Here is a 15,583-nt window from a genome sequence, read left to right as displayed (position 1 = left end):
CGCTATCACTCTCTGCCACGAAATGTTGCCAGACCAAATGTCAGAATGGGGAAGAAATGTGATTTTAGTGACTTTGAACGTGAAATGATTGTAGGCACCAGACAGGGTATCTCAGAAACTGATGATCTCCTGGGTTTTTAACGCACAACAATCTCTAGTTTGCAGGGAATGTTGTGTAAAACAAAAAAACACCCAGTGAGCAGCAGTTCTGTGTGAAGAAATGTGTTGTTAATGAAGGGCCGGACTGGTGGAAGCTGACAGTAACACAAATAACCTAATAAAGTGTAACAAATGCCTAATAAAGTGCTCACTGAGTGTAGGTAACATTAGACTCCTCATTACCCTATAGGGCTACTGTGGGTGTTGTCACATTAGACTCCTCATTACCCTATAGGGCTACTGTGGGTGTTGTCACGTTAGACTCCTCATTACCCTATAGGGCTACTGTGGGTGTTGTCACGTTAGACTCCTCATTACCCTATAGGGCTACTGTGGGTGTTGTCACGTTAGACTCCTCATTACCCTATAGGGCTACTGTGGGTGTTGTCACATTAGACTCCTCATTACCCTATAGGGCTACTGTGGGTGTTGTCACGTTAGACTCCTCATTACCCTATAGGGCTACTGTGGGTGTTGTCACGTTAGACTCATTACCCTATAGGGCTACTGTGGGTGTTGATGAGTGTAGGTAACATTACCTCATACTATCTCGGCGCCGGTGCTGGTACCAGGCAATAGCGGGAGTCCAGTTACTTTCCTGGGTCATCTTCAGTCGTGCTCCTTTTACGTCAAAATAAGTTCTGAACCATTTTGATACTATCTGATCTTCTCTAACAGGAAATGCACCAACAGGAAATGTGAAGTTTAGCCAACTTATCCTGTGTAGCCTATGGCGTGCATTAGCTCTCCCTGCTGAAAAACAGCTCAAGCTAGGTTTTGAAACTGCTGGTAGCTGATTGACCAGTTTAGACCGGTAAACTTGACTTCTGTTGCTTCCAAACACTCTTCCCAAGCCCACGGATAGTCAGTGGGTGAGGTAACAGGCACTCGGTCCATATTTTTCAACAGTCGATTGATACAGACCAGCTCCATACTCAACATGGTTTGACCAGCTCAAGCTAGGTTTTGAAACACCTGGTAGCTGGTCATTTCAAGCTGGTCATAGCAGAATTTTACACAAGAAACACTATTATTAAATTATAAAGTGTAAAGCAAATGATGTCCCCAATATTCCGAAAACATACAATGTTTATGTCAATAACAACAGCAACATTATGCAAAGTGTTTTAATGAATTTAATTGAAATGTTTTAAGGTCGTTCTTATTCAAAGCATTTTGCCATGAGCTCACCAGGGAGTGCTGTAGCACCCTCAGCACCGCTAGTTGCCACACTCATGAGTACAAGCAGGTAACAAACGCATTCACACCGCAGTGTCACAATGCACTGCGTCTCCTAAATAAAGAATAAAGAAAATAAAGTGCCATTGAATTCAACACAAATGGCCAAAAATTTAACATTTTCACAGCATTAACTAAAGCTCTGTTCGCTAGCTAGGCTTTCACCAGAATGTGAGAGAAATGTTCTTGAGAAACAAACAACCTGATTTCAAACAAAGCAGGAACATGTTTTCAGCATGGAGCAGTATTAGCAAAGGGAGAACTGATTTACAGATGAATGATGTCATAATTCAGTGTACCAATTAGCAAAGAACAATACTGCAAAGTGCATTGTGGGTACACATAATCTGGCCCTTAGACTGTGCCCTTGTGTCGACAACAAAGGATCCTTTACACGTCACTGAGACCATCTTCATAGTCCCTGTAAAACCACAGAGATAAAAAAAAACCATTTCTAAAACAGTAACACAGATGACGAAGTTATGTGATAAACAGGATGACAGTATGTGAGCGTGGTGTGAACTCATCCCAGCCGTGGTGGGTTAGAGTTCAGTCTGATCAGTGCGCTGAACAATTAAATATTCAGTGATAATGAACTCTAACTGGCTTATATGAGGCCACACAATAAAAATATCCTCAGAGTTCATTTAACACTCAATGTTTCTGTGCACACATAATAATAACATATTCAACAATTACTTAATTTGGAATTAAGGGGTGACATTATGGGGGACATGGCTCAGGGAGTAAGAGCAGTCGTCTGGCAGTCGGAGGGTTGCCGGTTCGATCCCCCCGCCCGGGCTGTGTCGAAGTGTCCCTTAGCAAGACACGTAACCCCCAAATGCTCCTGATGAGCTGGTTGGCACCTTGCATGGCAGCCAATCACCGTGTGTGTGTGTGTGTGTGTGTGTGTGTGTGTGTGTGTGTGAATGAGAAGCATCAATTGTACAGCGCTTTGGATAAAGGCGCTATATAAATGACAACCATTTACCAATTAAAAGGAAACACCCCGTCACAGGAATCATGCTGTGTGTATAATATACAGAGCACCACAATATTATTAATACCCTTGAAGATGAACAAGCCTATACAAATTAAATATCATGGGTACTGAACGTACTCTCATGTAACTCCATTTGGTGCTATAAATATTCACACCTTTTCAGTATTTTATACACCATGGCTACCGAGGATAACACGACAGTCTTCTACAGTGTGTTATGAGATGTGTGAGTTTATTGGGGGATGTTTGACCACAGAATCTGTCAATTGGGTTTAAGTCGAGAGCATTTTCATGGTCAGTTAACAAAAATTTTCAGTCAGTCGACCATTTCTTGGTTGATTTTGAAATTTGCTTTGGATCATTGTCTTGCTTAAAAGATCCAATCATGGTAGATCTTGTTTTTTCACCCTTGATCCAGCTACACTCCATTCCGTTCTAAAAATATTAGATGATAAAATTAAGCTTACCTACACTACTGTATGGAACCATAGCAACTGGCCTGGGTAACATATTTCCAAGAATGATTCGTAAATGTAACTTCTTTGACGTGTTTCTACACTAGAATCTTCAGGACTGCAGCAATGCCCCCTGGTGGACAGACTGACTCACAGATAAATACCTCCTGCCTTTGTGCTGTACTCTGCTCAGGTGGAGAGAGAGGGTCCATCTCTACCGCTTCTGCTTCTGGTGTCTACAAAGAGAAACGATATTGAAATTATACATGAAACTTCTGAACAAGAACAAGTTTGAAACCTAAATGTGCACTTGAAAGGATGAGTTGGAACATCTGAATATTTGAAAAATTGCAGATGCATGGATTTTAATTTGGGTTAGTGTCGCAGAATTCTAATTTTTTTTTTCATTTGAAACCATGAATGACTTTACCGTGTGTATAATAACATAATGAACTATAATGATAATTATAATGTTGATATCAAATTTTATTAGGTATTTGGTATTTGTTTTTTTAGACTACTACTGCAGTAGCCTGTCCACTTAGCATTATGATGTGTTGTATGTTCAAAGATGCTCTTCTGCACACAACGGTTGTAATGTGAGGTTATTTGAGTAACTGTCACCGTCCTTTTAGCTTTGACCAGTCTGGCCATTCTCCTCTGGTGTCTCTCATTAACAAGACATTACTGTCTGCAGAACTGCTGCTCACTGGAATTCTTTTGTTTTTTTTGCACCATCCTTTGCAAACTCTAGACACCAGTGTGTGTGAAAATCCCAGGAGATCAACAGTTTCTGAGATACTCAAACCACCCTGTCTGCCACCAACAATCATTCCATGGTCAAAGTAATTTTTTCCTCATTCTGATGGTTGATGTGAACATTAACTGAAGCTCCAGACCCGTATCTACATTGATGCATGCATTGCACTGCTGCCACACAATTGGCTGATTATATAATCGCATGAATAAGTAGGTGTAATAAAGTAAACATTTTCCTAATAAAGTGCTCAGTGAGTGTATAATCAGCCAATCAAGTGGCAGCAGTGCAATGCATACACTCATGCAGATAGAGGTCAGGAGCTTCAGTTAATGTTCACATCAACCATCAGAATGGGGAAAAATGTGATCTCAGTGATTTTGACCGTGGCATGATTGTTGGGTGTTGGGATAAATAGTGCTTTGGTTTCAGCGTGTTTGTTGCTGTGATTCCTCTCTGTTAGAAGTCTGAAATTACCTATTGTACCTTTAAATCAGTTAAATTCCTGGCTGATTTTGAGGTTTGTTTGGGATCTTGAGAGATCCAGTCATGGCCCAGATTGAGCTCGTCCCCCCCACCCCAGATCCCGCTCGGTCTCTGACACCTGATCATGCCGAGATGATGCTGGAGATTGGACTCGTCTTCGGCAGCTCTGGGTAATGAGCATTAATTCATGTCTTATTCTAAGGACAAATCAAATGACAATATTGCAACAAACAGTGAAAGCAAATTAAAGATTCAGACACAAATAAATCCCCTAATTTAGAAGGGTTTACACTACATCTTGATTTTATATTTAACATCTAAGAATATACTTAGTCAACTAAAACATTTTTTTAAAAATTTTAAATGAAGATTTTTCACATGGTCTATTCTGAATATTGTAATAACCAAAAACAACATCAAAGAATATGCTCAAAATTATGTTTACCAAATTATTGCACTCAATTGAGGCAAGTGAATTTATTACAAGTAGTTTGTACTTACTTTTCTCTTTTCCGCTTATCTACAATCCAAAGTGACAAAAATGGTCAACATATAGCACAAAATGACAATATTGCATTAACACACGCAAGATGTTCTCTTCAATTTGAAGCAATTTTAGTAATATTGAGTAATATCTGAGAAATATCGGACATATATGAAGGGTACCAAATGTTAGCAATATTTCCAAAGGATACTTACAGTATGCATGCATCTGTAAACCAACCCAAAAGGCCAAAAATAAAGATTCAAAAGGCAAGACGATCAACCAAAAATCTTCCACAGTTCGCTCCCCTTTCTCTGTAAAGACATACATAATAAAAACCTTAAAGAGAATCCCACAGTTCAGCCTTGTGATTTCCAGAGTCTGCACAAGTACAACACATTTCTCAGAGACGGTCACATTTACAATTAGTGTTTAACACTTTTGTGTCAGGGATCTTACTGGAGCTACACCGGGATTAGAACGACCGACCTTGAGGGCCCCAGTCATGTACCTTAACCACTACGCTAGAGGCCGCCCTTTCATATGGATAGGCGATTGGTCTTTTTGGTAGGATCCTATAGGTGACTGATGATTTTACTTTTATTTTAAGCAACACAGGTTTCTATAGAGCAGGGGTCTCTAACCCTGGTCCTGGAGAGCTACTGGGTCTGCTGGTTTTCATTCTTACCCTGCAATTAACTATAATCAACTGCTCTAATTTAATTAATTAACTCACCTCACCTGGTTACCTGGGTCTCAACAGGTGCTGATTTTAAGGTGAAAACAAAAACCAGCAGACCCAGTAGCTCTCCAGGACCAGGGTTGGAGACCCCTGCTACAGAGCCATTCCATGCCAACTCCAGGAGGCCGCACCACAGCACCTCTCAGTTCTTTCTCTTTTTCCGTGTGTTGGTAGATAATGGGCGGCACGGATGGTGCAGTGGGTAGCACTGCCGCCTCACAGCAAGGAGGTCCTGGGTTCGAATCCCCGTCGGCCGGGGCCTCTCTGTGCGGAGTTTGCATGTTCTCCCCATGTCTGCGTGGGTTTCCTCCGGGTACTCCGGTTTCCTCCCACAGTCTAAAGAAATGCAGGTTAGGCTGATTGGAGAGTCTAAATTTCCCATAGGTATGAGGGTATGAGTGTGTGAGTGTGTGAGTGTGTGAGTGTGTGAGTGTGTGAGTGAATGGTGTGTGTGCCCTGCGATGGACTGGTGACCTGTCCAGGGTTTATTCCTGCCTTTCGCCCAATGTATGCTGGGATAGGCTCCAGCCCCCCTGCAACCCTGTTCAGGATAAGCGGGTTAAGATAATGGATGGATGGATGGTAGATAATGATGAGATATAGAATTCCTGAACATTTGAGCTTCATATTCTGTTTGGTTTTGCCAGTAGAGCCATTTAAAGTCTGACGGGTGCCTCGACAAAAAACATGGCATGGCACGACATGATGTTTAGAGGTCCCTAACTTTGTAAGGAAAAGGGATCTAGGTGTAGTTATGGGTGTAGAATTCATATCGAGCATCAGAAAACATGCACCTACTTTCTATTATTTTGCCCTAAACATGCACTTTTTTCATTGGGGATCAATTCTGTAGGTAAAGATACTGTGGGGATAATTTTATACATTTTTAAATTTTATTTTATTATAAACATGTTACAAATTACATGTGGCTGATTTTACAGGGGGGCCTATCCCAGGACAGGTCGCCAGTCCATCACAGGGCACACACACCATTCACTCACTCACTCACACTCCAATCAGCCTAACCTGCATATCTTTGGACTGTGGGAGGAAACCCACGCAGACATGGGGAGAACATGCAAACTCCACACAGAGAGGCCCTGGCCAACGGGGATTCGAACCCAGGACCTCCTTGCTGTGAGGCAGCAGTGCTACCCACTGCACCACCCGTGCCGCCCTAGGCTGAAATATGTGTAGCTCATTTATGTTCATCGGTTTGCCGTTATCACGTACATAGCCTGCACAGTAATCACACACGTGTTCTACTCCTAACCACAGCTAACTCTCCAAACTCCAATAATAACCACTAACGCACACTATACAAACACACCGTGTATTCTCCCCTCTCTTTGTCCAGAGACAAAATGAATTCTGGTACAATTACGCGCACACCCTCACCGACACACGCACACACACACACACACCTACATTCCTTGGTTAGCATCCCTTGTTAGCATTCATTAGATTAGATTATCCCTTGTGTACTTTCTTTGTAGCTTTGTTAAAAAATATATATATAATTTAAACCCAGTCTGTTTTGGTGTTGCATGACATGAGAGCTGAGTTCCGAAGAACTCCAACCTTCAGATTATCTGTATATTTGTTATTTTAATTATTCATTAAAATACTAAATTTGTGATTAGATTAGATATTTCAGATAATGGTAATTTTATGACAGATTACTAATTGCAGTATACACTGCTTCCCGTACATACTCAGCGCCAACATGAGGACTGAAACGTAAACGTTTCAAATAGTCCTCCCCACTCATTCGTAGAACGTAAAAACCCTATAATTATCTACCAAAACACAGAAAAAGAAACAAGTCTGAGAGATGCTGTGGTCCAACCTCCTGGCATGGAATAACTCTATACATAGTTAGGTAAGGTAGCTCTGGCGAACATTAGATAGAACACAACTCTTAAAAAAAACCCTTGGATAGTGATTACAGTACTAGACAACAAAAAAATTTGGAAAATTGATGGATTTAATAAAATTATGAACAGTGGTTACATTTTTCAACTTAGTCACATTGCATTTAACATGTGTCCAAGGATGTATTGCTTTATTTATTTTTATGTAGATATCGGATAGTGAATGCTAAATTCAGTTTGCCGGTAGTTTGAATTTGCGTGTCAACAACAAGTTCTCCCAAAGCTCTGTTAATGTGACCGTTGGGTTCTTGGTCACCTCCCTGACCAAGGCCCTTCTTGCCCGGTTACTCAGTTGTCCTGGTGGTTCCAAATGTCTACCATTGTGCTCCTGGGAAGACTCAAATCATTAGAAATGGTTTCATACCCTTGCCCTGATCTATGCCTCGCCACAATTGTACTGCAGAGGTCGAGAGTTCCCAGGCCTTCATGGCTTGGTTTTGTTCTGACCTGCAGTCTGAATGTGTGTGCAGTGTACATAGGTGTGTGCCTTCCTAAACTATGTCAAATCAATTCAATTTGCCACAGGGGGACTACAGTCAAGTTCTAGACACAAGGATAAGGATAATTTGTAAGGTGGGGTTTGGGGTGTTAGGCCAAACGCAGACACCAGGGCTCCTAAAAGCTGTCCGCAAACAAACAACCACCAGATCTGCAAATCAGACTAAAGGGCAGGGAAACGAAAAGGTAAAAGGAGGAATAACCTTTAATGAAAACTACCCCACTGGGGAAGAAAAATTCTCACAAACAGAAGGATAAAGAAGGTGAATTTAAATTGATCCCAAAAAGTGAACTTGCAGGAGCAAATAAACTAACACAGTAGACTCCCACAAACACTATTCTCAATGAAAAAAAAAGTATTCTAACAAAGGGAGAGTTAGACTCCAACAAACTCTTTTCTCAGAGACCCAGTGATAACGTTTACCAGCCGCAGCGTAACACAAATTACACAGAGTGCTGTGAGAGGAGGGTTTGTCGAGGGTGCGGCCTGACTGCACTGAAATGATTACACCTGTGAGTAAATAGGTTGACAAGTTTGTCAAATGACCAAGCCACCCTCCAGTGGTCCAAACCTGTACTGCACACAATTAAAGCAAACAGGATGCACCTGACCACAATTTGGAATGCCATTATAGGTTATTGAGTGTAGATTGATGGGCAAACATTTATCAGTTGTTATCCATTTTTGGCAATTTTATCCATTTAAAACTATCTACAACACAAGAAAGTGTGCAAAAAGGGAATGCATACTTTGAATACTTTCTGAAGCCACTGTATCCACACACTTCTCACACACAAGGGGACAATCACCACAGATGTTTTCATTGAGATACAAAATGTTTTACTGCACTCACCTGCTTTCAGAAACACTTCTGTTGCTAGAGCAACTGAATTAATGACACTTAAAATAGAACCAAAAACGTACACAAGGATATGAGCTACATCTGAAAAGCAAGGAGGGAAGTTTCAGTATGCAAGTTAAGTAAAAATAACATGCTTGAGTTTCAGATGAAATCGGTTTCTTAAGTACGTTTATTTACTTGAATAAAAATGATTAATTACGTACACTGATGTGTTAAATGTAGTTGTCATTTTTAATTATGTCACTCTATCCTGGTTTTTACTAGTTGTACAGTTACTCCTGATACAGAAAAATAATTATAAAAACAATGACAAATAATTCAAATTGGTTGTTTATGTGGATAAAATAGGAATAAAAACCAGTCCAAATCTATCAAGCTCCACAATCAATGATAAAAAGGCATTTATCAAATGATACTGTACCCCATGCAACATCATCATAATCATCAGTGTTGTGCTGAAAGACCACTGTGGCAGTCAGGACGTAGAGGAATACATAGAAACACATCCATACAGGGAGTTCTGCAGTAACACACATATCAGCTCATTAAAGTTGTGAACAAAGCATTTTATTTTTATACTTTTTCTGCCCTATTTTTCATTATTTAGACAGGGAGAAAGCAGAGGATTTATCAGGAAGGAAGGTCGATAGGAAGGTAGGTGGTTGGGTAGGTAGGTAGGTAGGTAGGTAGGTTGATTGGTGTATTTATATAGCACTCAAAGCACTTTACAGTGGTAAAGGGGAACTGGTCTCAACCCCCACCAGTGTGCAGCTCCACCCAGAATGCTCTCCACACAACAGCTGAGGTGGAGAGGGAGAGGGCACATTTTTGGCCAATTAAATCAGACAGGTTGAATAAAAACCAGGGTTTGGAATTTAACCGGGACAAAGGGCAACTGCCTACTCTTTGCAAAGTGTGTCATGGGATCTCTAATGACCCCAGTGAGTCAGGACCTGGGTTTAACGTCTTGTCCGAAAGATGGCGTCTCCTACAACACAGTGTCCACGTCACTGCACTGGGGCATGGGGGTTGAAGACCAGGCCTACAGTCTGCTTATGTTGAATAATAATGTAATAATGGGGGTGAGAAGTCTCTTTATGAAAATGTGCAATACATCAGGGCAGACTAAGCTTAATCAACAGGACAAAAATTATTAAATATATCAACACAAACTAAATTCCATACCTTTATCGTTTTCCAAAGTGATGCCCAGAATTACAAAGCTCAATGCAATATCAAGAATGAGCCAAAGCAGAAGGAAGACTTTCTGACGCAAATCTGAAAGAAAGCCAAAGAAATCCTGCAATCAGCATGAAATCAGCAATTCATGACAAGATGAGTCCTAAGAGCTGTGAAGAAAAACCCGAAAACAGCAGTCAGTGACATCACCAGCAGCCTCCATAGTGCAGAATGGGAATATCATAAGCCAGCATACACAAACGGCACTGCAAATTGTATGGATTCAACATCCTCATTACAAATGAAAAGCCCATCATCAGTACAATGTAGCAAGTTATACTTACATCCACATCTTTTCAGCAAGCATGACATTAAGTCTTGGGCAAAAAGCAGTGCAAATTTCACTGTAACCAACACTGAAAAACAGAAAGGAACACAATAAAGATGTGTTATTAACTGATTCTGGTGAATCCCTTTGATTTAGGATATACACTCAGTGAACACATTATTAGGTATTTTAGACTTATTTTTTTTACTTCTTTACTTCTACTGCTGTAGACTATCCATTTCATCTTATGATGCGTTGTGTGTTCAGAGATGCTCTTCTACCACTGTTGTAATATGTGCTTATTTGTTTTACTGTTACCTTCCTGTCAGCTTTGACCAGTCTGGCCATTCTCCTCTCACATCTCTCATTAACAAGATGTTTCTGTCTGCAGAACTGCTGCTCACTGGATTTTTTAAAGTTTTTTTGCACCATTCTTTGCAAACTCTAGAGATCAGAGGAGATCCGAGGAGATCAGCAGTTTCTGAGATACTCAAACCACCAACAATCATTCCATGGTCGAAATCACTTTGATCAAAACTTTCCCCATTCTGATGGTTGATTTGAACATGAACTGAAGCTCCTGACCTGTATCTACATGATTGCACTGCTGCCACACAATTGGCTGATAATCGCATGAATAAGTAGGTGTAATAAAGTAAAAATGTTCTGAATAAAGTGCTTGGTGAGTGTACATATCTTTTACATGTTAAATATAGTAAAACACCTCTATTACTGAGAGATCATCAGTTACACTAAGAATATCTATCCAATCCCCATACACCAGGTTTATGGTTTATATTCTTAAGGTTTATAATCTCAAACATGTCTGTGTTCATAGAACTTATAAGTGCAGTTAACACATTTTTGCTGTCCGTCATTTAATTAAAAAATTACATTGACAGATGTATGGATTGTTAAGAATTAAAAACCATGTTATAAATTGAAAAAACACATACTGTGATACCTTTCATATATCTGTGATGAAGAAAGACTAAAAACACTGTCCCCTATTCATGTGCAGATAGTGATCAAAATGTAAACAAATATAAGCCAATGAAATCAAGACTCTAGCAGTGTCTTCCATGGAAGTAAATCAACTTGTGCACACTCTGTTGTGACAGAATTTTGATATTCTTCGAGAATATGCCAGAAAAGCTCTGGAGACCGTGAAGGCTGTTATATATGGACAAATCCAGTGCCATGTGTCATGATCTGTGTTTTCTAAATCCGTGTTTCTGTCCAAGTCCCCACTGTTTCGCCTTTTGTTTCCCTCTGTGCTTTCTGTAGTCTGTTCATTCATGTCATTCATTCGTGTCACCTGTGTCCCACTTCTTGATTATCATGCACACCTTATTTCTCGTTTCCCTTCGTTACCTGTCTATTTAAACCTGTCTGTTCTGTTCGTTCTTTGCCAGATTGTAATGTGCTCGTGCCATTCTCTCCAGCTGATTCTCTGTCTGATCTGCCTGTGCGTCAACCCGTTTTGTGTACCTCTACCACTGCCTTTTGGATTCTCCTTCTGTTCGTGTTTGACCCGCTGTGTTTGGACTTTGTTTGGATTCCCAGTTTGTGACTTTGGGTTTTGTTTTTGTTTATCTGCCTGTTTGGACTATCTACTTGTTACCAAACTTTTGCCTGTGACCGTGACTACGTTTTGGCTTTCCTTTGTCGGGTCTGTTAGCCCTGTATGTAGTAGGTTTTTTTTGTTATGAATTATAAGGTCAACTTACCCAGTGCAAGAAAAATTTGACTACTCATGAGGATCGTAATGCACACCAATTGGGCATTGATGGCGATTTGTAGCAACAGAACCATAAGGAGAGGTTCTGTCCCTGTAAGCACAGAAAAGAACGGTGTTTGACACTTCCGGTTACAAAAGCATGTGGACACACATCTCAGTCTTGCCCTTCTGCTGCACAAATTAACATCACTAGGTCAGATGTGCATTTGGTCATGCTGTATAGGGACAGGTGGAACAGTTATGTGCAGAAGCATAAACATGAGAAACAGATGGATATTAATGAGAAACACAGGATTCCACTCATACAATCCACCAAGACAACCAGATCTTTACCAATCGATTTCTTAATTTAATCACCCGACGAACTGAAAAAATAGATGATGCAAAACATTAAGCACTGTGCTACAGGACTGCATTGATAAAGTATAAACTGAATGTGATTCTGACATTTTCCAATTTAAAGGGACTATACAAACTAATTTCAAATAATGCATCATTTGCATTACTGTTCAATTGCCATACCATGCCTACCATAGTAATGCTTAACTTACCATGCCTACACTATAAACCTTTACCTTACCTATCCTATTTAGGGCCTGTTAAGCACAGCACTGAGGACTCTACGCAGACCATGGGATAATCCAAGACAACACCAAAAACAGCAAGCAAAAGAATAGTTGGGAAAACAAGCAAAGGGTCAAAATCCAAGTAATCAAAGGGCTAAGGTACAAAACCAGAGGGCAAGGCAAAACTCGAAAATCTAAACCAAAGCGGTGTCTTTTATGAATCTCAGAAATAGGCATACAAAAACTGAGCACTATCACTGATCAACGTTCTGACAATGGATGAAGCGGAGACTGAGGTTTAAATACATGAGGGAAGTGACAATCTAGGCGGGGCTCGGGAGAAGGTGGGCTGCTGAACAAATAGACAACAGGTGGGGAAACATAATAGGGTAATAACACCAAAACACGGGGAGATGAAAACGCGGACTGGATGCACTTTAACAAACAGGTAAAACATACGTCTCCGGATTAAGGAGTAGACATTTGCATAGAATGAAGACGTAGTGATAGTCAGAGACAGGTGCGGACACTTCGCTGAAACTAAGCGAGTAATCAGGGATAGCATAGGGAGGCGGAATTATAGAACAGTGTGGAAAAACTAAGAGATTGCGTTAGTGAATTAGTTACGTGAATAATTCTAAACTACCCAATAAAAGTGACTGTTAGTTAGTCAGACAGACAGTAAGTGTATCAATCGGATTAGTACTGTACAATATCTAGATTAGTAGTAATTAGTAAGAATAGTGCTTTGCAACATTTAACTACCGAGAGAAGCAGGAAGTAAGAACTGCGAGATTGGAAGGAATGTTCAAATCCCGAAAACTACCGTATAGTGGGACACGCAGACAGGGGAGTGACTAGGCTGGTAAACAATCAGACGCAGACATAACAGGGGATCACGAATGAAAAACTGTAATGGAAAACAATAACCATGGATGTATGAAAAATGAATAAATAACGAGAATAAACACTAATACAAACAGGACGGACACAGAAACATTACAGGGCCTGATCGTCCTGCCTAATGCAGTGGCATGCTTTCACGGGAAGTTCAAGTTAATTATGATTGAAAAAAAGAAACAAACTTAAAACCACGCAAAACAAAATCCTTGTGCACGGATGTGGATCCCACGTGCGGAAATCTTGCCTATTCATAACACATAGCAAGTCAATTGTTTATAATAAACATACTTATTTAAGGCAAGGTATGCACTATTTCATAATGCTGCAAGATATCCCACTAGACATTTGCAGCCAATCACTGATAGTAAGAACATGTGTAACACATTTTGCAATATTGTGAAATGAAAAATGTATATTCTTACCAGAAGAGATCACTGCTGCGAATCCAAGTATTAATAGCAGCGTTCCAAGCATCATTCCACTGAGTACTTTATCTCCTGTTTTTACTGTAGGGTCTGTAAATAATGGCTGAAGAGCAACTGATTTGAAAAGAATTGAGAGATAATGAAATGGTGCACAGAACACTGACAGAACATTACAACAAAAGACAATGTAAAAAAGTTTGATTACCTTTCTTACACTGACCATAATGTCACAATTAAAATGAAAAAGTGCTCCATATACTCAGTATTTATTAACGTTTCCACCCTCAGGTTTTTGCTCAGGACAATAAGATCCTTGTTACAGACATTTCCGTAAAAAAATAAAAAAACAATTATTGGCAATTATTACATATTATACAATTATTCATTTATCATGTCAATTGTCGCCAATCAAGCATTTTAATAGAAGTTAAAATTAATAAGTGAATCATTCTTTGGTGAAAAGGCATATACTGGAATATACTGTACATTCTACACATTTGAACATTAGGGTCATCACAGCTGGGAAGCTGTATAAATATACAGTCTCTTCAAACTCCAGAAACCTTTATCGTCAGAACAATATTTATAATCACTTCACCTCCCCTCCAATACATTATTATCCAAAGGAACTATGGTGGTCTTTTTCAGCATTTTTACTGCGTTCACATGGATCACGGTAGACAGCAAACCGGATGTTATTATAGTGGATGAGATCACCGTGGTACAATTTGATTCGGACAGCAAAGAACTCCATCCATGGCTATTGTAGGAATGTAGTCCTTTGTGAAGTAAAACTTATCGTCCAAAATTCAGTTCAATAACAATTCATTAATAGAGCAAAATAGTCTTGATTACAGTATGAAACATACCAAGTAAAAACAAGGCAGGGCAGTTACAACAAAGAAGTGTTGTGTGGCTACAAGCTTTATACCCCACAATGCAGGTTCCTGTCCCTGATTGGGTAACAGACATTGGAAACTGTTCATTGTCACCAAAGCATATCAGTAAACTCCCGTATGGTTGAGATGTAAGGTGAGTATCCTAGAACACTGAAGCAGGACATTTATTCTTCCATCCATCCATCCATCCATCCATTATCTTAACCCAAACAGCTGTGACACAATGCAATTAGACCACACAAAACCTACAAGACGTGGAAATGTAAAATTACGAGGCCTTTTTTTCTCTCCGTGTCAAATCTGCCTGTATTATAGGACACATCACCATAGGAATGTACAGTACTGTGCAAAAGTCTCAGGCACCTGTTTAACATTCTGTACAGATAAGATTCTTTAAAAAAGAATTCAATGAAATAAACGTTCTACACAATTTACATTACATTTTTGTAATTTGGCAGAATAGTTAAAAACTGAATCAAATCAATATTTTTTGGGACCACCCTTTGGCGTTAAAACTGCATCACTTCTCTGAGATAGCCAACGCTGTCCAGGAGTTCTTTAAGACAATCAGCAGGGAGGTTGTTCCAAGCATGTAGTGGTTAAGGTACATGACTGGGACCCGCAAGGCTGGGGGTTCAAATCCAGGCATAGCTGCAATAAGATCCACACAACCATTGGGCCCTTGAGCAAGGCCCTTAACCTTGCATTGCTCCAGGGGGGGATTGTCGCCTGCTTAGTCTAATCAACGGTATGTCACTCTAGATGAGAGAGTCTGACAAATGCCATTCATGTAATGTAATGTTGGAGAACTTGCCACAGTTCTTCTGCAGACTTTGGTTGGCTCCTTGCTTCTGACAGCCTTGATAAAGTTTTTGTGTAAAAAGTAGTCAATTGCTTCCAGTAATATGTTACCTTTGAAAAT

The 15,583-nt window shown here is 40.0% G+C and overlaps 1 protein-coding gene and 1 long non-coding RNA gene across 2 annotated transcripts in view; both read right to left on the bottom strand.

The window, feature by feature from the left end:
* LOC133105661 (uncharacterized) overlaps positions 1-15,583 on the bottom strand; it is a 48,110-nt gene that overhangs the window by 26,922 nt on the left and 5,605 nt on the right. The window lies entirely within an intron of this gene.
* LOC133141443 (uncharacterized) lies at positions 8,478-13,815 on the bottom strand. Its single transcript, XR_009710103.1, has 6 exons — positions 13,760-13,815; positions 11,858-11,959; positions 10,144-10,215; positions 9,806-9,898; positions 9,042-9,140; positions 8,478-8,701 (listed from the first exon to the last, which is right to left on the bottom strand). It is a non-coding gene; the product is annotated as an uncharacterized LOC133141443 (long non-coding RNA).

This window comes from Conger conger, chromosome 12 (genome assembly GCF_963514075.1).
Source record: "Conger conger chromosome 12, fConCon1.1, whole genome shotgun sequence".
Classification (NCBI taxonomy): Eukaryota; Metazoa; Chordata; class Actinopteri; order Anguilliformes; family Congridae; genus Conger; species Conger conger.
This window is presented reverse-complemented; position numbering and strand designations above follow the sequence as displayed.